A 15305-nucleotide genomic window follows, 5' to 3' on the forward strand; every position below is an offset into this window, starting at 1 on the left:
CCCTACTCACTTCAGCTCCTGCACAGTCTAGGTAATTTTTTCTTGCCCATCTTATCATCATTCCAAAAACAGCCCTGAACTTTCTTAGAATTCTTTTTCTGGTAAAACTGGTCTTACAGACATTTTTCATTTTCTCACTCTAAATGGGTTCTGCTATAATAAGAGTGGTGGTTTTCATGCTACACTGAGCACAGACAGCTTTGCGTATTGAGCACTTGACCTTAAGTCATTTCACACTTGGTATAGCTGGAGAAATGGGAAGGGAAGCATCAGTTTTACTTTCTCAGCTGTGCCTCTGGATTTTATCTTTGTGAATTTCATGTTTTGTTTCATAGCTGTAAGTTTGGTACGGGGATTTCAGCATATCATTCATTAACAGAAAAGTTTCTAAACTTTGAGAGAAATCTGCTGGGATCAATAAGGAAAACGTGCACACACACATAATGTATTCTTAATCATTATCTGCCTCCTTGGCTTTTGTGGAGCATTCCAATGTGGGTGCTTTTCAAAAATGGGAGGCAAATAGATACCATTTTCTTAAGTTATTTTCCACAGTTTGCATTGCATGTGTGCTTGCACGGTACTTGCTAACTGTGTTTGCCTCTGAAATTTTTGAAGAATATCTGAAGACATTCTGAATAGCAAATACAAAAGAGATAAGGTTGGTGTATTTACATTTTTTCCTGTGATAGTTATGCAAATACACTTGCTGTATATTTTTTATTTGCTCATTAAAAAAAAAAAAAGAAACTGACAGTCCTATTATTTACACTGTTAAATTCTTTGACATTACATTCTCACTCTGTCACAGAGGACACCTGACAATTCTACTGTACCCTATTCAAATTTACAGCCATAGTGTTTTGAAAAATTCACTTTAGGTTAATGAAGGGACCAGAGTGACACAGACAGGTACTCTACGGTATCCTCCTGTTTTGCTGGTGATGGGGATATTTTCAGGGTAGTCTTTGTTCAGCTGCAAGGAGATTCATTCAAGAAAATAAAATAAATTCCCTCACCCAAGCCATCTGCCACTGTTTATTTTCCCTTCATGTTCACTTACCAGCCACACTTAGCACATAGCTGCACCATTACACTTTCTTTTTTTTTTTATTTAACATTTTTACCTCTTATAATACTGCCCCATAATTTAAAAATGCATTCCAGTTTGGATGCTACAGAAATTTGGCCTAACCAGATGTAGAATAACTGTCATGGGAAACATTCAGAATGAATACCTTTGGGAGGCCATGCTGTGAAAGGAGGCAGGCAATGAAGTCTCTACCAGGGAAGAAACTTACAGAATCATAGAGTCTTTTGAGTTGGAAGGGACCCTTGAAAGTCATCTAGCTCAACTTCCTTTCAACAAACAGCGATGTCTACAGCAGATCAGGGTACTCAGAGCTCCAGTCCAGCCTGACCTTGAGTGTCTCCAAGGTTAGAGCTTCCACCACCTCCCTTGCAACCTGTCCCAGTGCTTTACTACCCTTATCATAAAAAACCTCTTCCTTCTATAAAATACATAAATAAATAAATGAAAATCACTACTATTTAGTTTGGAATCTCACCATCCATTTTCTAGGAGTTCAGCATCTTCAGCAGCTTCCCAAGGGATACTGAATATGAGAAGTATTTCTAGAGGAAAAACAAGCAAATACTAGAAATTACAAATATCTGCAATGTGCTGCCTGCTGATGTAACAGTCCTCAGGGCTGTAACAAGGAAAGATAGCAGAATCTCAGCCAGTGAGTTTGGGGCTGTGAAAGGTACTTATCACTAAAAGTGTTACAGGTTGTGCATAGAGTATGAGCAGAACAAACCCAACAAGGAGGACTGTGGTGATGATGATGCAGATTCAGATATTCTGAAATAGAAAATGCTGTATAACAAGAAATGCTTATGTTACTCAGAAAACAATTTTTTGGTAACTAAAATGATAGCAGTGGCTCACCTCACATTTATCTCTGCAGACTTACAGACACCAAACAAAAGGTTCAATCATGAAGTATATCCACTGTAAGCTGAAGCCTAAGAATGGATGAGAGAAAAGTTACTTCTGATGACATAGGAAACATGTTCTCCCATGAAGCCAAAATGAATGGTTAGGGTATACAGTGTCACGTAAGAACACATCACCCACTGGCACACATTTTCTGCAATTACCTGTGGAACAGTAGCAGGTAAAGTTGAATTGCTTTGAATATTCATGAAGAGTAGCACACTGTCTGTCTGCTGCAATAACTAGATAAAGTGTCAATGCCTTTTGCCTCTGAGATGAAGTATCAGTCTCAGAGGAAGACATCATAAGATAGGATTTCCAGCAGGGACCTTGGCAGCCAACAGACCTTTGGGAGCTTTGGCGGGTGCGACACCTGCATGAAATCCTTTACGACTAGGCAGAATTGACACGCCACTCTCTTTTTCTGTTCTTAAAATGCAAGGACTGTTAGCAGTGAGGTCCAGCATTTGTTTTGTTAGATTAGCATTCGACGGATGTGAAAGAAAAAGCTTCTGTTAGAGAAGCAAGAAACTGGGAAGAAAAGGAGGACTAAGAGGAGAGTGAGAGGGACTGTGTTGATAGCGAATGCTTTGTGGGCAGCATTAGACCATCCAGCCAAGGAGGAGGGAGGTAAAGCGTTTGAAGCTTTGCATTCAGAGAGTGACAGCAGAATCGCATCCCTATTGAAGGGAGCACTCAGATGTGCTTGTGGTAAGCAGGATTTCATCTGCAGAGATAAAATCTAGTGCGGCAGATGAAAGAAACCCAGTGAAGGGATTTGAAGAGAGACTTCAGATGCTTGAGACAGCTGAAAAGACACTTCATTTGTTAAGGCCAACAGATTAAAACAACGATATTTCCAATCCTTGAAAAGGAGGAAGACAGCATTTTGTTAAAAAAAGTTTCATTTTCCTTCAGTTGGAACAAAAGGTATTGAATTATTTTTGGTAATGAGAACCTATCCTTTTACTTTTCTTGATCTATTCCAAATTAAGGAAAGTCTTTGAAAGCCTATCAGGCCTGTTGTGTTATTATATGGTTTAAACTGGGTATCTTCAAAGAACTTCCAATAAGGTAGGAAGCAGACTGCTAGCTGCTCAGTGTCCCAGTTCTTTTTCTGAATTTGTCACTATCACAAACTTTCAGCTTAAATTGCCTCATTTTGTCTACTAAATTGCATAGTAAAATACAATGTTAAAAACATATAAGGTGTGTGTTGATTTTCTCATCACCTGAAGGACAACCTTCAGAACATTGTTCAATTTGTTCTCCTGTGCTCAAGAATCCTAATTAAATGCTAGAACAGCAGACAAATCTACATACGCCTGTGATGAATTAGGCTCACTCTGAGTCATCAGTTTTTCCCTCTATTTATTTCCTCCATGTAACTTGCTCAGCTCATGCACCCCTACTCGTGTAATTGTAGGCAAGACAATTTTACTTTGCATTTTACTTTTAATTTTCATATATGATGCTGTAGTCAATAAATATCAGTTAAAATAATAACCTGCAATATATCCCTAGCCACAGATTCTTATTTTGTTTATTTTTGTATAATTTTTTTCACAAAACAAAAATGAACACCTTGTCACTCCATCATTGCCTGGGTTTCTTGTTGAATTAAAAAAAAAAAAGACATGCAATCTGTTAAATGCAATTATGACTACAGATAGAAGTTGGATGAAAAACAACAGACAGCATATTCACTGCCAATTAAACTACAAAGTTATGAAAAGCCCACAAGATTTCAAACTCCACTAAACCTTTGCAGTGCTGTTCCTTTGTTGATTAAGATGATGGGCTTATGCATAAAAAGCATGGCTTGCACTAAACCTGAAGGTTTGTAATAATTTTAGTGGAACAGATGTTCTTATTTTTAATGTCATACTGAAGGATATTTATGAGTTTCTTGTCATTCAGCTGCTGGACTAAATTCTTTGGAAAAAAAAAAAAAAGTATTTTTGTTGCTTCTCTTTTGCTTAATACCCATTAATGGAATTCATCTTTGTATTTAAAACACTCATTTTCCCATCTGTTATTTCATCCAAAGTCATCCAGTTTAATTTTCAGCTTTTGACTAGACTAAGACTGCCACTAGTTAAAAACGAAAAATGAGAATAAAAACAAAAACAGTTTTTCAGAATTTGAGTTAAATATCTGGAAATATTTTGCACCTTAATTAAATATTGTTTCTGCATCACATCATCAGTTTCCACTTATTAAAAGACTTAGCTTTTTTCTTTTTCTTGGGTTCCTCTCAGGTAGGGCATTGAGAAAGGATTCACAAGAATTTATAGAATTCTTCTCACAAATAGTCAAACACTAAAACAGAAGATTCTCAAAAAGAATTTTGGAAGAAACTTGTCAAAAAAAAAAAAAGCAATAGTAGTACTACTTGGGCTCAATTACACAAGAAAAAAAGCAGGAGGGTCAGAATGGATATAGCATGTACTTAATATCTTGTTTTTTTAAGTTCAAGTGGTAATCCTAATTAAGTATACACTTTCACATCTAAATGCCTAGTAATTGTAATATCTGAGTCCTCAATAGAGGACCATCTCTTCCTCTTGTAGTCACAGTTGGAAAGATTAGAGTGGTGGAGAGGTGATACGATTGAAATGGCAAAAGGGACAAAGAGAGAAAGAATACTGACCCATCTCTGAAAAACCAGGCTTGTAGGGAAAACTCCACAAAGGAGGGATCTCCAACCAGAGATCCTTTTCCGCTGGCAGTCAGCCCTTAAATGCAGTCTGAGAGGTGCAGCCAGGCTCCACTCTTCTGGTTACACAGGTGAATTCCCAGGGCTGAGCTGGTCCTTCCCCAGGTGATCAGTGAGTGGTTCAGGCCATGACTCAACAGTTCCCTTGTACTTGATAAGAAAACTTCAGGCATCATTTATGCTAGTAAATAGAATAATTAATTGTGTGATAATATAGCTTTTATCACAACATGACTTCTATCAGATATGTTGAAAAATACCCTCAAGAGTGGAACAAAATCTTTCTTTGAATTATTTTTAGTTGGCCTGATAAGTGTGTAATTGATGGATATAAATGAAGATGGTACAAATGAAATCTGAAGCACCTTGAAATGAACATGCTCTCAAAATGCAATTGGCGGAGATGTGAAAGATGATCAGGCTGACAAAATTTGTGTTGAGTGTTCTTCCAAGCAAAGCTCAGCAGAATTTGAGAGCTTGATTCATCAAGTTTGTCCAATTTTTAAATCATTTAAGTGCCGTATGATATTTAAGCGTGAGGAGTTTTTTATTCATACAGGTGCACACAGAAATCCACAAGTCATGGTAAGTTCCTTGGTGACACAATCACAAACTCTAGACAGAGCAGCACTGACCTAGTGCACTTGTTTTCATTTTTACAGTGTAATCCCTTTTCCCTGTTGTACTCTACTGCTGCACAAGAATAAAATAGATCTTGATAAGAACAACTGCTTCAAATGTAGTTTGAGTGTTTACTGTAAAGTTGTAAATGCGTGGGGTCAAATGTCAACCTATGTCATCTGTAGGCGGGACACAGTTACAGCTATGTTTGATTGGAAAATTTAGTTTTATTTTTGATATTTTTTATCACATTTTCCTTTGCTGAGTCATAACGAGCTAATTTCATTAGTCATTTAACAACCAGAGAGACTGGAGGATACTTTGCTTGTGAAGATGCTGGAAAAAAAGAAGACTGTATTTTCTACAATAAGAGCTACCCATAGTATTTGCATTTGAAAATGGAAGTTTAATGTTCTTCCTCAGAAAACATCTTGAATAATGGAAGAACTGTGTTGCAGACTCATTTACATTTCATAAACAAAGTTAAAAAACTCCAAGGGCAATCTTAATCTGATTTTTTCTTACAGTTACGTAAATTAACCAAACAGGAGCTGTTTGTCACTTGCTCCTAAACTGTGGCAATTCCTCAACCTGGAGCACTTTCTTTTTCTCTTACTCCAACTCTACTGCAGATCGAGGTTCGTGATTAAAGTTTCTATAGGCTCATGATAGAGTTGGCCTTATTGTAAGAGGAGAGGAAAGTTTCACTCTGTTTTTCTGCAAATCTTAAAAAACCTTATCTCAGACTTGCTATTACAGTTCAAAGAAGTCTGCTAAGCCAAAATTTGTGGCTGTAATTTATTCTCAAGGCTTATGATCTACATAAGTGAATTCAAATAATTCCCTCTGAAATATGGTTGTTTATAACATGCCAAATATTGAGTTATGTTTATCAGCTTGGTGGCTTTGTATCTAGGCTACAGTTTCCATGAAACAAGAGAGATATTAAATTCACACAAGACAGTAATATTTGGTACTATGACAAATCTCCCTTACAGCATTGCTTTGTGGGTTAAATATTGATGGTCATGCCTTCATTTGTACCTCACCAGCAGCTCTTCTAAAGCTCTTTATTTAACATTACTTTAACTATATAATTTAAATATTTAACTAAATAATTTTAGCTATATGTACAATTAAATAACATAGCTAATCTGATAAAAGAATAAGATTTGCTAGTTGCTGTTGTGTATTATTTCAATAACAGGCATTTTCTCAAGTAATATGTTAATTTATATTTGAGTATCACGAGGAGATGAGGTTGAGGACAGAGTCCCATCTGTGCTAGGCACAGAACAAAATCTATAGAAAAGGTGGGTTCATGTCCTCGGCAGCTCACTGTGTGCCAAGGCAGATGGAGGAGAAAAAAAACAGGAGTAATAATAAGAGAAAAAATGTTATCAGCCATCCTGATAGCTACCAGCATGCTAGTAGCAACATTATTGCCAAATGATCATATTTCACAAATTGTGTCCACTGATGGAAGAAGCATTTCTCTTTCCATTCATGTAGATAAGCTGACAGAATCCACTTGCCCTTGGAAAAGCCTGGCTGCAGTTGGTGGGCTTTAACATACAGATTGGTCTGGAAAATTGTATGCAAGGCACACTGCCACAGTCCCAACTGGGAAAGACTTGTCTTAAGTTCTTGAACTTAAGCATTTTTTTAAATATCTACATAGGTATATCTTGTGAACGTGGTGGTGGTGACTATCCTGTTAACTCCCTTCTATGTTTAATACCTGAAGCTCTCTTTGTTCTCAGCTGCACTTTACAAAATCCTCTCCTTAGCAAAACACATGCTTTCTGCCAGTTCCCAGCCCAGGACTTCATAAGTGGCTGTTGGAAAAAAGCCTTTTCTATTATTGCACAAATGGCAACTTTTTCATGCTGCTTCCGTCTTGTAGCCATTTATCCTTATTTTGCACATTCATTCTACTGAGCTATTGTGGGTATCGCATCAGTTCGAAAAGTTACAATGGTAATATGGAATTTGGCAAGGAAGGAAATGAGCTTTTGATGAGCAGTTACTTAGTAATTGTTTTCTTTGTACTGATTAGAACAGCGGGCTTTCTTTTCTACTCCACCTGGTACACATTGATTGTGGTTGCTTCCCTTCCCTTCCCTTCCCTTCCCTTCCCTTCCCTTCCCTTCCCTTCCCTTCCCTTCCCTTCCCTTCCCTTCCCTTCCCTTCCCTTCCCTTCCCTTCCCTTCCCTTCCCTTCCCTTCCCTTCCCTTCCTACAGGCTGTACTTGATGACTTTTTACACACCAATTTGTTCCAGAGGAACTCACTCTCTTGCCCTTTGGCGAGATAATTAATGATCTGAAATGGAAATAACTGAATTCCTTTGGTGAAGGTGTGGATCAAACTTTGAAACAGGTCATTAAAAATGGTTAACAATATCTGAGTATAGTACAGTGAGGAAAAAATATGGCAAATTATGAAAGGAATATTTATTGAATTTTATTAATCCCAGGTTAATCTAGAAAACTTAAAATTTGAAATTTAATTATGAAAACAGCATGTTTATATGATTTCCTCAAGACAGCAGTTAGTACGTGGCTTGTTAAATCAGTATCTTTATTATCTTTATTTGTTCTTACTTTCCCTACTTAATAAATATAACATTAACTATTCTTCAGGGGCAATTATCTTTCACAAGCAAGTCAATTACCTTCATTATTAATTTTATGAGAAAGACAAATTTTATATGCTAATAAACTTATTTTGTTCTTAAGTTTTTTGTGATTTTGCATAACAGCATATTCCTTAAGGCATCTGATAAGGATTCACTATGAAGTATTGATGATCATTTTTCCTGGAGCTCAGGTGGGTGTAGTAACACCAGGAAATGTTTTATAGATTTTCCTTCGATGCTGATTACTTATGTCTTGATCTCCAGCAGATTGGCTGCTCGCTCTCTTTCTAATAAGGATTACATTACCATTAATTACTATTATTACCACAAGCATTATCGTCAATATTATTGGATCTGGAAGAAGAAGTGGGCAGAGATGAGAAATAAAACCATATTTAAAAAGCAATACAGTGCACAGTGTGGCCTCACATGCCCGGAGCTTCTGCAATCTGACAGTATATAGAAGCTTGTGACATACATCTTTAATGATATAATGTTTCTGTTTTGTCTAAAAAGTGCTCCAGAGGGTTTTGTCTTCTTTCTCTAGTGGATTACCGAGAGATCTCCTAGTTTAAGTGTCTGTTCTCAGTTTTTCATGTATTGTCCTTTGAACATACCCAGAGCAAAAGCCGTGGATATTAAAAACCTGGATGAAACTCCTCACAACCTAACTGGGGTGAAGACAGCCTCATTAAGCCTCAATCTTCTATTTATTGTCAGGTCCTGATAATTGTAACATTATAGCTCTCATTTTATGGCCTGATCCACTGAACTGGGTGAGATCCATGGACGCTCAGCATCCTTGGCACTCTGTCCATTGTCTTTATTTTGACCACCACCTTTTGGGAAAGACAACTGGATTTGAAGGATACATGCCCCTTGGTAAAGCCTTCAAAGGGCTTATTGTTAAGGCTAGGGAAATTTTAAATAGAAAAGACCATTCAGACAGCATTTTTTACAGAGTTGGTGTACTTACAAAGCACAATACCAACTCTTCTGCAGGCAGGGCTCTTACTGAAATTATTTGCTTAATACCCATTGCCTCACTCTTTGCTCAGATACACAGCTCTATCATCTTTGGGAGTTAATCTTTGGTTTACTTTCTTATGTCTACAAGCACAAGAAAAAATTGCTGCACATTTTTTTTTTCCCTTGAAATATTTTCAATTATTTTATCATTCAGGAATTATGTTCATGAACCTTCGAATTTCTCTATCCATAAATGTACTGAAGAATAATCTCGTACTTTTTATACTTTTGTACAATATTTAACTGGTGATGACTTTGAACAAGAGGAAAAGTATACGCCAAGGAGATATGCTATGGAGAAATCGCCTTGTTTATAATGAAGTAATGTTTATCTCTGATCTTCTGATAACTAAACATAACTTTGTGAATCTTCATGCTGTAATATTTCTCTGGAAAAAGGTCATGCACTGAGTTTCTTATTTAACTCCTAGGCAGAAGAGCAACAGAAGGATTTGCTAGTTATTTCTAATCACTACCAGATAGTCCATGGGGAGTTATTTGGGCCCAAGTCTGTCAGCAGCATGTATGTGGTGTTGCATTGCCTCCTACAATGTGGTAAACAAACTGTGTTTGCAATTGAGAGTAAAGCCCCTCATCAGCTGCCCTGATAAATCCTCTTGCAGAATCTGCAGAGATGTCAGCATGCTTCTCGAGTTGCTTGAAGTTTTTTGCACATCTCTGCAGTATCTGCAAAGCACCTGCTGGCAGCTGGAGGAGCAGACCTCTCCAAAGAGAAAACTGCTGACAGAAGAGTGATGAGCTAGAGAATTGCGCATGATTCTTTTTCTGAGCTGTCAGCATGCTTAATTTTGTCTTCCCTTTGATAAGACCTTTGTTTAAGCTGAACCAGTATATCCAGTTCTAATTTTCTGCTTTATTCTCTGTGCTTGCATGTATTCCTCATGTACTGGCTTCATCCCTTATGCACCAGCTTAGAAACACCTAGCATCATAGACCCAGGCTTGTGGCTTGATACTTGCTTTATAGAATTTTCAGTCTTGAAAGGCAGTTTTTCAAGAAGGCTTTAACACAGAAGCAAAGCTTAAAGGATAAGCATTTGTTGAGAAATGCCACCATTCAAAACTCAATTAAAACATCTAGGTGCTTTGTATAACAAATTCTAGGTGCAAAGTTTTAGGTCCAAACGGAGGTCATTTTAATTTTATCATTATTTCAAGTTTAACTATGAAAAGTTAGTTACAGTCAGTAAATGATTTAAGTGGCACAAGAAGCATAAAAGGGGCTTTAGTAAGTAGGAATAGTAAATAAACATGTTTTTATGGTAGATGGGATAAATTTGATGGGCTTAAACTGCAACCATTAAGATTCACACTTTTAGCTGTTCTTCTCATAAGGATATCAAAGCAGAGGGGATGTAGCCTGGGAAGGCAGATAAATCCCCCTTATGAGAAGTGCATGGCAGACAAACATGTGCAGTGAATGGCATACAGACAGTTCTCCCTGACTTCAAGGAAGCTGATGGACAGATCTGCGAGTATGTAATCAGCCCTCTAATTGCATTGGATGGTAAAAATCCAGAATTAAAACAAGTGGCAGACTCAAGTAACGAACTGTATTCCTCTGCACCAGAAAACAGTGATGACTTTTGTAGATATCAGACAGCACAGTTCCTGCTTTCATTCCAAACTCATAGCAGAGACAGGAATACCAGTCACATTCCTTTCTTTGGTTGTTACATCTTCCTCATGTTTCATTGACAGCTTCTGTCTGTGCATACGTCTATAATTAGCATCAAAAAAAGAAATAGCTTTGTCTTCTTCCTGCAGACTACAAAGATATAATACACATGAAGTAATTAGATATTTTGGCTCCTGTAATATCTACAAGTACAATCTCTACAGAGCAACAAACTGCCAGTGATACAGACCTGTCCACGAGGATGCAGCCAAGGGTGCGGGATGGCAGCTTTCCTTGTAATTGAGCACTTCAGAGTTAGACAAATCAAGATAAGTTTGCACTCTTCTGTGAAAAGGTGATGTTTATTACTCTGAAAACCAGTGCAATGCTTAGCACAGTATTTGTTGTAACTAAAGAGTTACAGAGAAAGCTTTGAGTATAGCTGTATATATTTCCACATGGTATTTACTGCATTGCATTTGAAGAACTGAAAAATATAGAAAGAACAAAAACAAAAAATTGTGCAAGATCTCTGTCGTCTCCAACAAAAAACCTACTTGTTTGAACAGGGGCTGTTGTACCTGCTTTGCCATAGACATCATGCATACGACTGCCTCACCATCACATTCTCAGCATTCTTATCCTCCCCTCTTAACTAGTCATCTTCTCATCTCCAAAATACAACACTAGTGACCCTTGTCTTTTAGCTCAGTTTCTTTTTTGTTACCTGCTTTGGATGTATCAGTGTAACCATCAAATTTTACAGGATTTTTTTTTTTTTCTGTTAAGTCTTTTATATACATGACCCAGCAAACAGAATGTGTTGATGTGAAAGGGTACTCCAGATGTGCTGTGCCTTTGCTGACACATATTGCTTACATCTCCTAGTCAAATCTGCATGTCACCCAATGAAGAAATGCAAAACATGCTGCAATGATTCTGGTTGCTCAAAAAAAAAATCAGAGAAACAATCATTTGTCTTCAGAACTGTTTTTAGCTTATTTCTCATTAGGACAACCAACAATGCATTCTCTTTTTTTCTATAATACTATGATCTACTCTTCTAATCCTTATGGATAAGGGTTGTCAAGGTCCTTAAGCAAAGGAGACAAAGGGAGCTTCTCCAACAGCACTACAATGGGAATTTAAGCCAAAAATAGCATTACCTCCAATGATACCTATTCTTTTCATACTGCATACCATATTTTCCTCTAAATGACTGCATGTCTGGGTGCCCTTCCATAAAGGAGCATCTATTTTTTTTGTTTAGTTTTGGCTCACTGACTTCATCAAAGGCTTAACGAGCATAAAGAAGAGACAGACAGCTGAATACACTCTACCCTTTTGACATAACAGAGTGGGGATTATGCTACACAGACAATTTGATGATAGACTGTACAGAGCATGTCACATACATATTTTTAAAAGCGAGCTCTTTACAGCAAGCTGTCTGGCTGAGCGTAAAAGCTGTTGTAATATGATTTGAAGGACAGGATGAGAAGAAAAGGCAAGTTACTGTATTGAACAACTTCACTTAATTGCAAATCACCGAGTTGGTTACGCAGGAGGTATCTGAGGATGCAGGTACAATTTTAATGAATATTTCCCCCAAAAGCAGAGTGCTCCTGTTTGTTCAAGACAAATTAGTTTGGCATGGTGCTCAGTGTGTTCTTTGTTTATGCCATTAAAGTAGAACAGTTTAAGGAGTGAAGAGAGAAAGTTTACTCTCTGCAGACTTTTATTTTTATTTTTTAAGCCAGAATTGTGTTTTGTATTCTTATAATAGTTTCCACAAACTTTAAGCTTTATGAAAACCCTGAACATCTGTAGTTTATGAACTGCATCTTTACAGATTAAAGACCTAGGTCAAAATTCTTCCTCTGTTAAATTCTTCTATTTTATAAATAGCAGAGCATCTTCAGTATCAAAGGCAAGCATTCCCTTTTTCCAGGGATATATTATAGCTTTGTCATTAGTTTCTTTCTTCAGAAATGAAAGAGCTAGAATCAAATACTCTCACTCCAGGAGCCAGAGAAAGGATCTCACATTTGTAGTAGATGAAAGGGCCAGGGGAATCGCTCACAGTTGTTTTCTATTTTGGTGAGAAAGCACCAACTTGGCCCAGGTTCACAGATCCAGTTTTGTCCCCAGAGATGCATCTCAGATAGAGAAACAAGTTCTTCATTCAACTGGAAACCAAGAACAAAACTATGGGTTCAAACTGACTTCCATTGCTTGGGGTCCCTGTTGTGGTTTATGTCCATGGCTGACTTGGACACCTTCCTCAGTCATTCAGTCTTCATGAGCTTAGCACTGAGCTCACATTTTCTTAGCACATGTAGAAAAGATTCACAGGGTTAGTTTATTAATATGCCACTTATTTTTCTCAGCAAGTGTCAAGTGAAATCCAATCAGGAGGAACTGCAGGTGCTATGGGAATTACCAACTGATTGCTACATAATTCTAAATAATCCCTTTGGTAGAACTATAACTGATCTCCCCAATGTTTTCCTGTAAGCCAATTAGAAACTAACAACTGAGTCTGGAAGACATAAAATAGAATCATAGGACAAAATAGAAAATATTGGAAGTCTGCTTTACTTCCTCTATTTACCACAAGAGCCACAGTAATCTGCCTTTAAAAGAAAAGATGCTCAACAGAAATTTATAGGGAGAATGATTTGTAATGAGTTATTAATTCAGTTCGGATGAGAAGTACAGCTGAAATAATTTGGATACTTGTAGAAAGTATAAGCCTACTTTGAGCTGTTCTAATTTTTCTACAAACTTTTTTACTTAACATTTAAGGCAAGTGGTAAAAAAATCCAACAAATACAAAATACATCACTGCAAATGATAGCTATTTCTTTCAACTCTATGACTTAACACAGTGCTTCCGTTGCTGCACGCAGTCCTTCAGTTTTGGCATACTAACAACTCTTGCTCAACTAATTGTAAGAATTACAGCCTCAACATAGATATTAATTTAAGATTAAATTTAATTTAATTTAAGAAAAATAATCACTGTTACACCATGGTTTTTGAACCCTTCACCTCCTTCCAAAGAGTCCAAAAGCACTTATCTTCTTGAAGGTAAGCAAGGGGATCTTTTTGCACTTTTTGTTAAATTGAAGAAAGGTACTAGGCTTGTTTCAACTCTCAGCTTTCTCCCTCATTTTCCCCAGTATTATTCCCACTATGCATTGTCTACACTGAGTTTAAGCTCCCTGAGGCATGGCCTGTTTACTCTGTATTATGAAGTTATTAGCACAGTGGTTCATGCCTTTTGTACTTCAGATGGATTCAAGTACCTGTGATATTCTGGACTGTTCTCCACTAGGACATAAACGTTCTCACCCCAAAGTGACGTGCATGCATCTAAGAGTAATGAGTACACAAATCAGCCCAAAGACTGGTGGACACTTCTATCTACATGTTGCATTGCACAAGAGATAACCAGAAGAGAAGTTATATGAAGGATGCCAGGGAACCATGGGGTCTTAGTGGAGGAGATAATTATGATGTGCAACTTCAGAAAACTGAATGTTGTTGAGATACAAACAAGTGTGCTTTATTTGGTGAAGGCTCTACAAGATTAATTCAACAAAATCATCAAGTGACAGGATTTTCAGATACAGTTGCATATAGCTAAATAAACATAGCAAGCATGCCTGCTATGAGTTTTCTCTCTTGCTGATCATTTTTGGAAGTTAATTCTATCACAATATTTTTTGCATGAAACAATAAATAAACAGAAATGGAAATCAAGTGAGATAAGGTCTTAAATTATTTCGTGTACCATTGTATAGTCATTTTTGAACAAACTGGCTTCTTTTCTTGCTGAAAGATCAAATTCTTGTCTATAAGAAGGATCAGAAAACACTACTGTACTCTGCAGATAGTAATCAAAGTGAATTCTGTATTTTGAACCATTATTTCAGCAAATGAGATACGAATATCCAGCTGCAATGCTACCTTTAGGAAAGTCGTGTTTCACTACACAGTCCATGGGAGATGCCACTGACATGGAAAGCAAGGCATGTGTAACCCTAGGAAACTAGCCTTCAGAATCATCCATTATCAAATAACTCTGCTCACCTACAGTCCAGGTGCAGGAGATTCAAAGCCAGTCTTTCTAGAAGATGGGTTCTTTAATGATGTAAAACGAATTAGACCAATTAATAATTTTTTTGGTACTAATATGAATCCTTCTGTCAAAATAGCCAGAATTTTACCTAAACTAATCTACCAGGAGGCACAAAATAGATAAAAAGTAATTTAAAAATCTTCAAAGTGCTCTTATTTTAGCTGTGCACATGAAACGCTGGTCTAATGTGTTCCTGGAGAGTGAATTCAGTTAAGCATAATATTCTATTAAATTCACTGCTAAAATATTTATCTTGCACTGAGGGTTAGTTAAGACCATGCAACGGGCATGCTCTGTTTTCATGCTTTCATCCTGCTGAGGTCCAGAGATGGGCTATTCCTGCACATCCAGGTTGCTTGGGCCCCAAACTAAGATGCTCTGTACCTACCTTTGGGGCCATATTCTTAGAGCTGCTTTCCATTAGGAAAAGCACTGGATTTGGGGCTGCATTTCCTTCTAGAACTTGATTTATAAATAGTTTATAGAAGATGGTTAAATTATTGATGGATGTT

The 15305-nt window shown here is 37.2% G+C and overlaps 1 protein-coding gene across 1 annotated transcript in view; it reads left to right on the plus strand.

The window, feature by feature from the left end:
• The window catches only part of RBM46 (RNA binding motif protein 46), a gene marked incomplete at both ends in the record, with an annotated part of 109654 nt that overhangs the window by 37798 nt on the left and 56551 nt on the right, over nucleotides 1-15305 (plus strand). The gene's annotated exons all lie outside the window — the stretch shown is intronic.

This window comes from Tetrao urogallus, assembly GCF_951394365.1.
Source record: "Tetrao urogallus genome assembly, chromosome: 4".
Lineage (NCBI taxonomy): Eukaryota > Metazoa > Chordata > Aves > Galliformes > Phasianidae > Tetrao > Tetrao urogallus.